Here is a 10,788-nt window from a genome sequence, read left to right on the forward strand (position 1 = left end):
GAAACTGTATCAGATATGCAGTGAAGATTTGTTTGTTGTTTGGAAACGTGCTCTGTTACATCTGTTGGCAAACTTCAACATGCAGATGAGGCAGTTTGCTCACCTAGAGGGAACAATTTAATGATTTTTGGATTACCTTAATTTGTGACAGAATCTGTGGAGTCCAAGCATTATGACATGAGTTGATACGATAATTTGAGGACATTTTAGATATGATCATTTTTGAAATGCAACCATTACTTTGAAAAAAGGGATTGCAAAGGAGAACAGAAGCTGTTTATCAACTTATCAGGTTGTGAAAAATATTTGTATGTGAGTAATATCCCATCCTATTTGTTCATTCCAGGTGGCTAGAATGGATGCCACTCATGATAATTTTGTGAAAGTTATAATCTGAAGTGCAATTCACTTTGATGTAAATGACTCCCCTACTGCTACAGCTCATTTAGCAGCTGAAATACTTCTGCGGAACTAGTGCCAACGTGATACATCCACTGCAACAACCGTTTATCATCCAAACTATTTTTTAAGCAATGGGGATTAATTTTAAATCTATTAACTTCTTTTACTGAGAATTTCTCATTCTAAAAAGCATGATGCTAATCTAAATTGGGAAAATTAGTAGGAAATTAAATCTACAAGCTATTATTTTAGTTCTTAAAACCAATGACAGAAAATATAGTTTTTCAAAGAAAGTTACTTTAGTGAACTGATATTGAACTTCTCGGGTGTAGAGAGGTCTATTGCCCAGGGATGCAAATACGCACCAAAAAGAGGGGAACTGTATTCAGTCACTTTAATTCCAAGCTAAAGTATTCACATTATTGAATCAACAAGAATATTTATACATGGGGTTTAATCAAGTGTTGGGATTTTTTAATGGAAAGACTGAACTATATAAAGACATTGCATTATGCCGTGATTCATTGAATGAGTATTGTCATTATAGTTTTTATGGTTCATGGCAATATGGTTAGTTATTAATAAGCATTGTGCCACATAATTTATACTTGAATTACATTTCTTCACATTCATAACACCAGCTTTGACTTTAGCCATCTTCATCAATATGTTTGCCTTACTTTGAGACTGAGACCCATAGTTCTGGATCCTCCCACAAGGGGAAATGTTCAGTCCCAATCTGCCCTGTCGAAAGCCCTCAGGATCTCATTCATTGAAGCACAGGCTGCTCTTTTATTTTCACGGTCCAATGCGAGTTTATCAGAACCAGCAGGTAGGTCCAAGCCCAGCATACACAGCCTTTCCTCAGAATTACATGGAGGGGAGAGGATTGGAGGGGTATGGACCAGGTGCTGGTCACTGGGACTAGGAGGGTTGGGATTTGTTCCGGCATGGACGAGTAGGGCCAAACTGGCTTGTTCTGTGCTGTATATGGTTTTATGGTAAGGCAATTTATTTTTGTGAAAATTTTATTTATAATTTTATAGACTTGCATTAACCAAACGGTATCAGGGAACAAATCTCCTCTTTTACAGATCAATGCTGACCAAGTCCTTACTTCCACCCCCCCCCCCCCCCACCCACCACCGCTGTCGTTCACCCTCCCTCCCATTTAACTCAGGCAAATAAATAAAATATCACTTATGATAAATAATAATGCAAGTATATAAGAGAAGGGAGCCGGCAGGATTTTCAAGTTGTCTCCTCATTCTCAGTGTTTCAAGGCTTGTGAAGTCCAGTTATTCCTATTGATAAAGGTTCTGGGGAAGCCAATCACACCTGTGTTTCAGCGTGCCATATCTCAATGAATGCGCCATATCTCCCCTTAAGTTATAAGTAATTTTCTCCAGGGGAACACAGCTCTGCATCTCCATGCTCCATCTTGCTGTGCTTAGCTGAGAATCAGATTTTCAGTTAACCATTATGCACCTCCTGGCCACTGCCAAGGTAACCTTCACAAATTGAATTTTGTGTTTAGACAATTTTATACACAAGTCCGTAATGTCATCCAGAAGGAACAGGGCAGGGTCCTGTGGATATTCCACCCCTGTGATTTTTTTTTCAAAATTCCCACTATTTCTACCCAAAAGGATCTCACCTTGGCACACAGCCACATCGAATGCACAAAAGTTCCTGTCTCAATGCCACATCTAAAACACAAGTCCGGGATTTCCAGTTTTACCTTATGTAATTTTTGCGGCGTGAGGTATAACTGGTGCAAAAAGTTGTATTGCTCCAGTCGATATCTGGCGTTAGTAACCGTTTTCATGCTGTCCTGAAAAAGGTTGGACCAGCATCGTTCAGGAATTGTTGTTCCAAAATCTGACTCACATCTCTGCCTCGCTTTATGGAGACCTGATTTTGGGCTGTCATTTTGGAACAGGAGATACATAGCTGATGTAAATTTACGGGTGATCCCCCTTTGAATTAGAGAACTACACAGCAGCAGGGCCATAGGTGGACCTAATTTGTTCCTCAAAAATTATCTTAATTAAAGATAGCCAAATAAGGTCTTTTTTAATTGGTCGAATTACATGAGGTGCCCCTTCTCATAATAGTCCTCGATACACCTGATCCCCTTCTGGCACCAGATGTCCAGGATCTTGTTACCCATAGTCATAGGGATTAATTTATTCTGGGTTAGGGGTGCTTTGGGGGACAACCCTACTTTAATCCAATAATCTGGTTTATTTTTTGCCATTTTTGAATTGCCTTAATATCGGGTTGTCTGTTTTTTGTGTTACTAATTTGGTACCCCATTTATAAATAATGTCTCCTGTTATCTCTTCCCCTACTGTGTGTCGGCCAATATGTGCCCAGGAGGGTAAACCATCCCCCTCAAAGAACGAGGCGATAAACCTCGCCTGAGCCGCCCAATAATATTTTTTAAAATCTGCGAGTCTCCTCCCTCCCAGGCTATAGTCCCAGGTCACGTAAGGTATTTTTAACATACCAAGCAACTTCATCAAGGTAAAAGGACGGGATGCGCAAGAACTCAGTGGGTCAAGGAGAGTCTGAGAAGGTAAAAGATATAAATCAGCATTTACAGTAGAGCTCCTGAATCAAGTCCAGATGCAAGGTCTTGACAGAAGTGTTGACTTGCACCTTAACAGTCTCCACAGATGCTGCCCAACCACCCCCTAAGTTCTTCTAGTGTTTTGTGCCAGATTACTGCATCTGTAGAATCTCTTGGCTTCATCAAGTTGTAATCAAACAAAAAAGGAGATATTAAGGCAGAGTACAAAGACAAAAATGCTGGAGGAACTCAGCAGGTCACACAGCGTCCATAGGAGGTAAAGATATATAACCAACATTTCCGGCCTAAGCCTTTCTCAAAATGCTGGTCATATTATCTTTACCTCCGATGGACACTGTGTGACCTGCTGAGTTCCTCCAGTAGTTTTGTTTTACTACTATCACAGAGTCTGCAGTCTTTTGTGCTTCACTCATTATGGCAGAGGTAGATTTTAACGAGTGCCTTAAAGGAGGAAGTAAAGCCTTGACAGCTGAAGGCAACAGCTACCAATAATGAAGTAATTAAATTCAGGAATGAGTGGCAGTCTAAATTTGTGGGGTGGGGTGCAACATCTTGATAAGTTACATGGATGAAGGAGATAACTTGAGAAGGATGAACCAGGGCAGAAGTCACCTGAATAGTATGGAAGAGTAAGTGGTTTTGATTCATAATTCCATGGAGTAAAAAGGCAGGAGGTTGTATAAGATTATTTCTTCAAAATGTGACAGTCTGAATGAGCGAGTCTTGACTTCATCCACAAAATGACTTTTCATGTGCTCATGGGACTGACAGTCTCGCGTCAATCCGAGCAGCTTTAACCAGCAAATGCAAGTATCAGCTTAAGCATTTATATCCAATTATTTATGCTCCTGCTAGGGAAATAACCTTGTATTTATGTTGCAAAAATCTTCAAAGCACCCCAAGGCACTTTTCTGCCAATTAATATTTTTGAAATAATGGTCAGTGGAAGATGAGATTTCAGGTCTAAGACCCATCAGAAAAAACAAATTAATTTGAAGTTGTTGGGGAGAAATAGAAGGATAAAGGAGATATCTGTAATAGGGTGGGGATGGGATCTCTGTTGTGATAAAATGATGATGATGTCATCTGGTCAATAAATTAATCCGGGGAGTTGAAAAGTCAAACAACAGAGAGGCTGTAAAATGGAGATCACTGCAGTAAGACCTTCTCAGATGATCATGTAGAGAATTTCTTTTCACTTGTACTCAGAAATCAATTTGTACACAGCAAGATTCCAGAAAAAGCAATGCAATCATGTTCAGATAGTCAGACAGAGTGGTGGCCGAGTGAGCTGCTTCCACTCCCATGGGATATATCTAACTGCTGGGGACCAGGTGGTAGTGAGCTTGGAAAGGAGTGGAAGGTGATCAGCCACAGGGGAACAGGTAAGAAGAGGGGGAGTGTATTGTTGGGTGCCTCATTCTTGGATGGAGCAGGCTGCTGATGTCTGGAGAGGCTGGCATTAGGGCTAGGCATCAATGTGGAATAATGGGGAAACTGCAAAGTTAACCATAACCATATTACCATATAACCATTTACGGAGCGGAAACAGGCCATGTTGGCCTTTCGAGTCCGCACCAGTTCACTAGAACAACTCCACTAGCTCAAATCTCCCGCTCACCGCCAATAACCCTCCAACCCCCTCACCTCTACGTACACATTCAACCTTCTCTTAAATAACAGAAGGGACCCTGACGCGACTATTTCATTCAGAAGTTCATTGATTTCTGCCACCACTCACTGAGTGGAGCGAATGAATTATGAGGGAAAGGGGTGGATGAAGGGAGAGGCAGCTGAGAGAAAAGGGACCGAAAGAGTGAGATTGAGGCAGGCAGGTAGCGGAGCAGTAAGGAGATTGAGATGGGACTGTGGTAGGGTTGGTGGGAGCCAACAGTTCCAAGCAAAAAGATGCAAGGAAGTTTGTGCATCTATGTCCATATGGTCAGAGTTTTTCAATGTGCTTAGAATCAGTATCTGTGCATGCTAAGACTGTGCAACAAAAATTTACAGGTAGATTCAGGAATTACGCAATACAGAAACACAGCCCATTCAGCCCAATTTATCTGTGCTGACCAAGATCTATGCTAATCCCATTTGCTTGTGTCTAGCCCATTAGTTCTCTGAACAATTTCTATCTATGTACGTGTCCAAATTTATTTTTAAAATTTGGAGGAGTTCCTGCATCTACCACCCTCTGTGGCAGCTGGTTCCTTACACCCATCACCCACTGTGAAGAAGGAGTCCTTCAAGTCTCCCTAAGATCTTTCCTCTCGCACTCGCAAGTTTTAGACTTTCTTACCCTAGGAAAAAGACATGATCATGGATTTTATTTATGCCCCTCAATTATAGGCCACTTGAGTAAAGAGTCCTAACCTGCCCAATTTCTCCTTAAAATTCAACCATTAATACTAACCTGGCAGGGGAGAATCGGTGGTCAGGAGGCCAATCTCCCGCTATCCCATTGCACTTCGGGTGGTGCTGACACCTGCAATGACCTCATTGCGGGCTACTCGAATGCAGAATTTGTCTTGGTGGGGGACTGCATTTGTGATGTCCCCAAAGAAAAGAAACTCGACCATGCAGTTCTGACCATGTTCCAGTGAATCCTGGCAATCTTGATGAATGACTTTATCCCCTGACAAATGCTGCATGACCCATTGAGTTCCTCCAGCAGATAGCTTTTTTATTTGCTCCAGTTTCCAGCATCTGCAGTCTCTTGTGTCTCCAGTTCCTGTGAATCTCTTCTGCATTCTCTCAAGCACATATATTCTAACCTTCTGGGCAGTATACCATGTGGCCTCCCAGTCATTTTTGGCCTCCTTATTACTGTACCACGACCTTGCTCTGTCAAGTCCATTTAGTAACAACGGTTCAGTCTTGGGAGGATTAAATCACCCTTCTCATCAGAACTAAGTCATCCTTCATCCATGGTCACTAACATTTGGTTTCATTTCAGTATACATTCAGACCTCCTTACTTTGTGTTCACATTCATGCCTTGGATTGAGTTCTCTCCAAGTACTACTTAAGTTCCATGAAAGTCACCAGTATCAAAGACCAGCAATTCTTTCCTATTACAGTATTGGTATACAACCTGTTGATTTGTAATAATATAAATACATTTGGTCCATTGGTAAGTCATATACAGGGAAGATATTCTGCCTCTTGATAACTGCTACCTGTGTAAGGTCAAGATTTCACTTTCACCAACTCAAAGGGTATAATGGTGGTATTAGAAGTGAATTATACCACATTTTCTAATTAATTTAAAAGGTTGATTTGCTTCAACAAGAAGGTTTGTAATTATCAGCTGAATTAACAAAAAAGGTCCACCTAGGAAGATCATTGACTCTCAAGGCACCATGAAGCCTTTAATTTGAATATTGTAAGGTAAAAACATCATGAGTTGGGACCGGAGAAGGAGTCACCCAGTACTAAGGAGTAACAGGATGCAGGTGTGACCTTGTACGCTCAAGATAAGTGTGGCAATAACAAGATGATGCGCAGCAGACTAACAGAGAAGGGTAGCAACAGCTTATTCATTGGACAATGTAATGGTATGATAATTTACTAAGTGCGTGTCCTGAGGTATAAGAAAACACCACTTGCTGATATCGGGAGAATGCGCCTTCTCCAACTAACACTGTTAGTTGCAAGTGTTACAATCCGGTAATAAAGAACCTTGATTTCGACTCAGTCTGGTGTCTGACTCACTCATTCTCGAACAAAGCAGACATAACAATTTCCATTCTGATTTTAAAAATTCTGCTGACAAAAATATTCTGCATTTGACCGAATCTTTGATGAGTGGGCAGGTAGCTCAGCATTTCTAAACAAGAATGTCTTTAAGATTTGATTTCTATTTCCAGCAGAACCTAATTACAAGTCATCCACACTTGGATAGCAAATCAATCCTCTTGTCTAAGAGAGAATTATTGAATAAACAACTTATTTTTGTCAGTGACTTGCTGCATAACATTGTTCGAAATCAAATGTGGTTGCTTAAGTGAGTTCAGATTCTACCAGGATGTTCTCAATAGATATAATTAATTCACCCACAAAGTTCAAACACTCGTGAAGCTGGGAAAAGGTGGCTTGGCTCATTTTATTCTTAAAAAAATAACCCCACAGTAGGTTTATATCTGTTACGGCCAGCCATTATGTTCCATTCACTTACTTTGGTTAGGGTATAACACTCTTTCTAATTCAGCCACAAACAAAGCTTCAGTTGATGCTGTGAGTGAAGAGAATCAATCTATTACCACCAAGAATTATGGTCACTGTCAGAAAGGCCAACATGTTGATGGTGATAAAGGGACAATGCTATAATCATGGGGACCATTTTACAACATCAGGTTGTGAATGGCACCCAGGAGAGCTGCAGAGCAGTCTCTAAGATGGTGACAATAATGCAATATTTTTGGTTATGCTAGAAAATTCTACATCCGATAAAACTTAAGTTGCATCAATATATAACAAAGAAAAAAAAATAATTGAAATTTTATTTCACTTGTGCCATAATTGCTCTGGTTCAAGATTAAAGTTTTTTTTCAAAAATGAAAGGTTGCTGGGAATTTTGAGAATACTTGGTACAATGGATTCTGATCATCAAAGACCAGGTCAAGTTGACCATATTTTAAAAAAGATTACCACCAAGGTTACAGGAAGCCTTCAGGATGTAGATATCATGATCTGCAATGACAATGTTAATCCAATGGACTGGGCAACTACTTATGTTTTCTCAAGGATGTTGATTATGAAATCCATGTGTACATATTGAGGTTGATCAATGTTAGACCACGGAGGACTGTGACAGTGGCATTTTAATTATGAATTGCAAATTCAGTGTTTTATCAAGAATCAGTCAGTGACACCTTGAATTGGACAGTCTTGTTGCAGCCATAATTAACAAGATGAAAGACTTATGACAATATTTTCAAGATTATCTGACAGTCGATTGAAACAGATTAAGCTGTAGATGAAAACAATTATCCATCTAACCCAGATCATGATTTGTGATTGCTTATGGAGAAACTAGGTGGAATTCTCTTTAATCTACTGGATGTCGTGTGTTCTAGAACAAAGATCACCTCAAGCTCGCAGAATGATTTGCAGTCGGCTCATCAAGTTTTTTTGCATAAGGAAGGAAGGGAAACAAGCAGTAGTGGCATGGAACATACAGAGATTAAAGAGGAGGAGGTGCTTGCTGCCTTACAGCAAATAAAGGTAGATAAATCCCCTGGGCCTGACATGATATTCCCTTGGATCTTGAGGGAGATTAGGGTAGAAATTACAAGGGCCTTGGCAGAAATATTTAAAATATACTTGGCAAAGGGTGAGGTGCTGGAGGATTGGAGAGTAGCTCATGTTATTCCGTTATTTAAAAGAGGCTCCAAATGTAAACCAGGAAATTACAGGCAAGTGAGCCTGATGTCAGTAGTGGGTAAATTATTGGAGGGTGTTCTGAGAGATAGGATATACAAATATCTGGACAGCCAAGGGCTGTTTAAGGATCATCAACATGGCTTTGTGCGTGGTAGGTCATGTTTAATGAATCTTACAGAGTTTTTGAGAAGGTTACGAAGAAAGTAGATGAAGGAAGGGCTATGTATGTTCTCTACATGAACTTTAGACAGGCCTTTGACAAAGTCCCAAATGGAAGTTTAGTTCAGAAGTTTCAAACACTAGGTATCCATGGAGAGATTGTAAAATGTATTTGAAATTGGCTGAAAGGGAGAAGACAGAGTGGGAGTGAATGATTGCTTCTCAGACTGGAGGCCTGTGATTAGTGGTATGCTTTAGGGATCGGTGCTGGGACCGTTGTTGTTTGTTGTCTATATCAATGATCTGGATGTTGTAAATTGGATCAGCAAGTTTGCTGATGACACTAAGATTGGGGGCATTGTGGAAAGTGAGGAAGGCTTTCAAATCTTGCAAAGCGATCAGGATCAACTGGAAAAATGGGCCAGAAAATGGCAGATGGGTTTTAATGCAGACAAGTGTGAGGTGTTGCAACTTGGAAGGACAAACCATGGTAGGACGTATACAGTAAATATTAGGGCACTCTGGAATGCGGAAGAACAAAGAGATCTGGGAATACAGATACATAATTTCCTGAAAGTGGAATCACATGTAGACAGGGATGTAAAGAAAGCTTTTGGCATCTTGGCCTTCATAAATCAAAGTATTGAGTACAGGAGTTGGGATGTTGTGGTGAGGTTGCACAAAAATATTGTATGCAGTTCTTGTCACCAAACGACAGGAAGGATATCAGTAATGTAGCGACTTCGATCAATAAAATAGCTGCTTGGAGGCTAAATGAGGCATTTGTCTGTAATGTGTTTCTTGAATGAATTGGTAACGAAGCCCAGATGAATTTTCTTAAACAGTCTTTATTAACAAACACAAAAGGGCTAATGTCTGTAGTATCATTCAATATCAATAGCAAAAAACTATTGTCAAAAAAAGTAATGGTTATAGTGAAATATCAATTAATCATAACATGTAACGTGTAAGATTCTAAGGACCTTGTGCCACTGAGTGTTCGTCTTTAGGCTCCGGTACCTTTTTCCCCAATGGTAGCAGAGTGAAGAGGGCATGACCTGGGTGGTGAGGGTCTTTGAGGACAAAGACTGCTTTTTTAAGACACCCCCTCATGTAGATGTCCTCGATGAAGTGGAGTCTGGTGCCTATGATGTCACCTACTGAATCTCCTCAGACACCTCACAAAACATAACCACTGGAGAGCCTTCTTTGTGATTGCATCAACAAGGAGGCTCCAGGACAGATCCTCAGAGATGTTGACACCCAGGAATTTGAAGTTCTTGACCCTCTCCATTACTGAGCCCTCGCTGATTCTGACTTCCTCCTGAAGTCCACAATAATCTCCTTGGTTTTGCTAACATTGAGTGCAAGGTTGTTGTTGCAACACCATTCAAAGAGCTGATCTATCTCCCTCCGGTACGCTTCCTCATTGCTGTCTCTGATTCTTCCGACAAAGGTGGTGTCATCGGCAAACTTGTAGATAGCATTGAAATTGTGCCTGGCCACGCAGTCATGGATGTATCATGAGTAGAGCAGTGGGCTAAGCAGGCATCCTTGCGGTTCACCTGTATTGATAATCAGTGAGGAGGAGACATTTCCAATTCATACTGAATGTGGTCTTCCAATGAGAAAGTCAAGGATCCAGGTGGAGGGCACAGAGGCCCAGAGTTTGTAGCTTCTTGACCAGAACTGAGGAAATAATGGTATTGAAGGCTGAGTTTTAGTAGATGAAGAGCAGCCATATGTATGAATTGCTGTTTTCGAGGTGATCAAGAGCTGAACGGAGAGCCAGCAATATTGCATCTGGTGTGGAGCGATTGTGATTATAGGTGAATTCCAGCTGGTCTAGATCTTTGCTTGGGTATGACCAGCCTCTCAAAGCATTTCATCACAGTAGAAGTTAGTGCTACTGGACAGTAGTCATTGAGGCAGCTCACAGTACTCTTCTTGGGTACCGAGATAATAAATTTCATCTTACCCCTCCAGATCCTTCACCCTGGCAGGAAGGTAAATCACGTCTGCACACAGTGAAATGCTTTTCTGCTTCTTTAGCTACAGTATCCCACTCCCACTACCATGACTTTTTGACCCCCCCCCCCCCTTCCCTGTGCAGCTGAGCCCTCATACCACTATAGCTTTGGTTGTGATTGCATTCCTCAGGGAAAACTTCCCCCTCTCAGTAGTCAGAACTGAATACTGTTTGGAGAGGAAGGGCATCAAAAATATCCTGGAGTCTTCACACAGCAC

At 41.0% G+C, this 10,788-nt stretch overlaps 1 pseudogene; it reads left to right on the forward strand.

Moving 5' to 3' along the window:
- Window positions 1-5,403: 5,403 nt before the first annotated feature.
- LOC138755926 (U1 spliceosomal RNA) lies at window positions 5,404-5,558 on the forward strand (annotated as a pseudogene).
- Window positions 5,559-10,788: the final 5,230 nt, after the last annotated feature.

The sequence above is a fragment of the Narcine bancroftii genome, chromosome 2, assembly GCF_036971445.1.
Source record: "Narcine bancroftii isolate sNarBan1 chromosome 2, sNarBan1.hap1, whole genome shotgun sequence".
NCBI lineage: Eukaryota > Metazoa > Chordata > Chondrichthyes > Torpediniformes > Narcinidae > Narcine > Narcine bancroftii.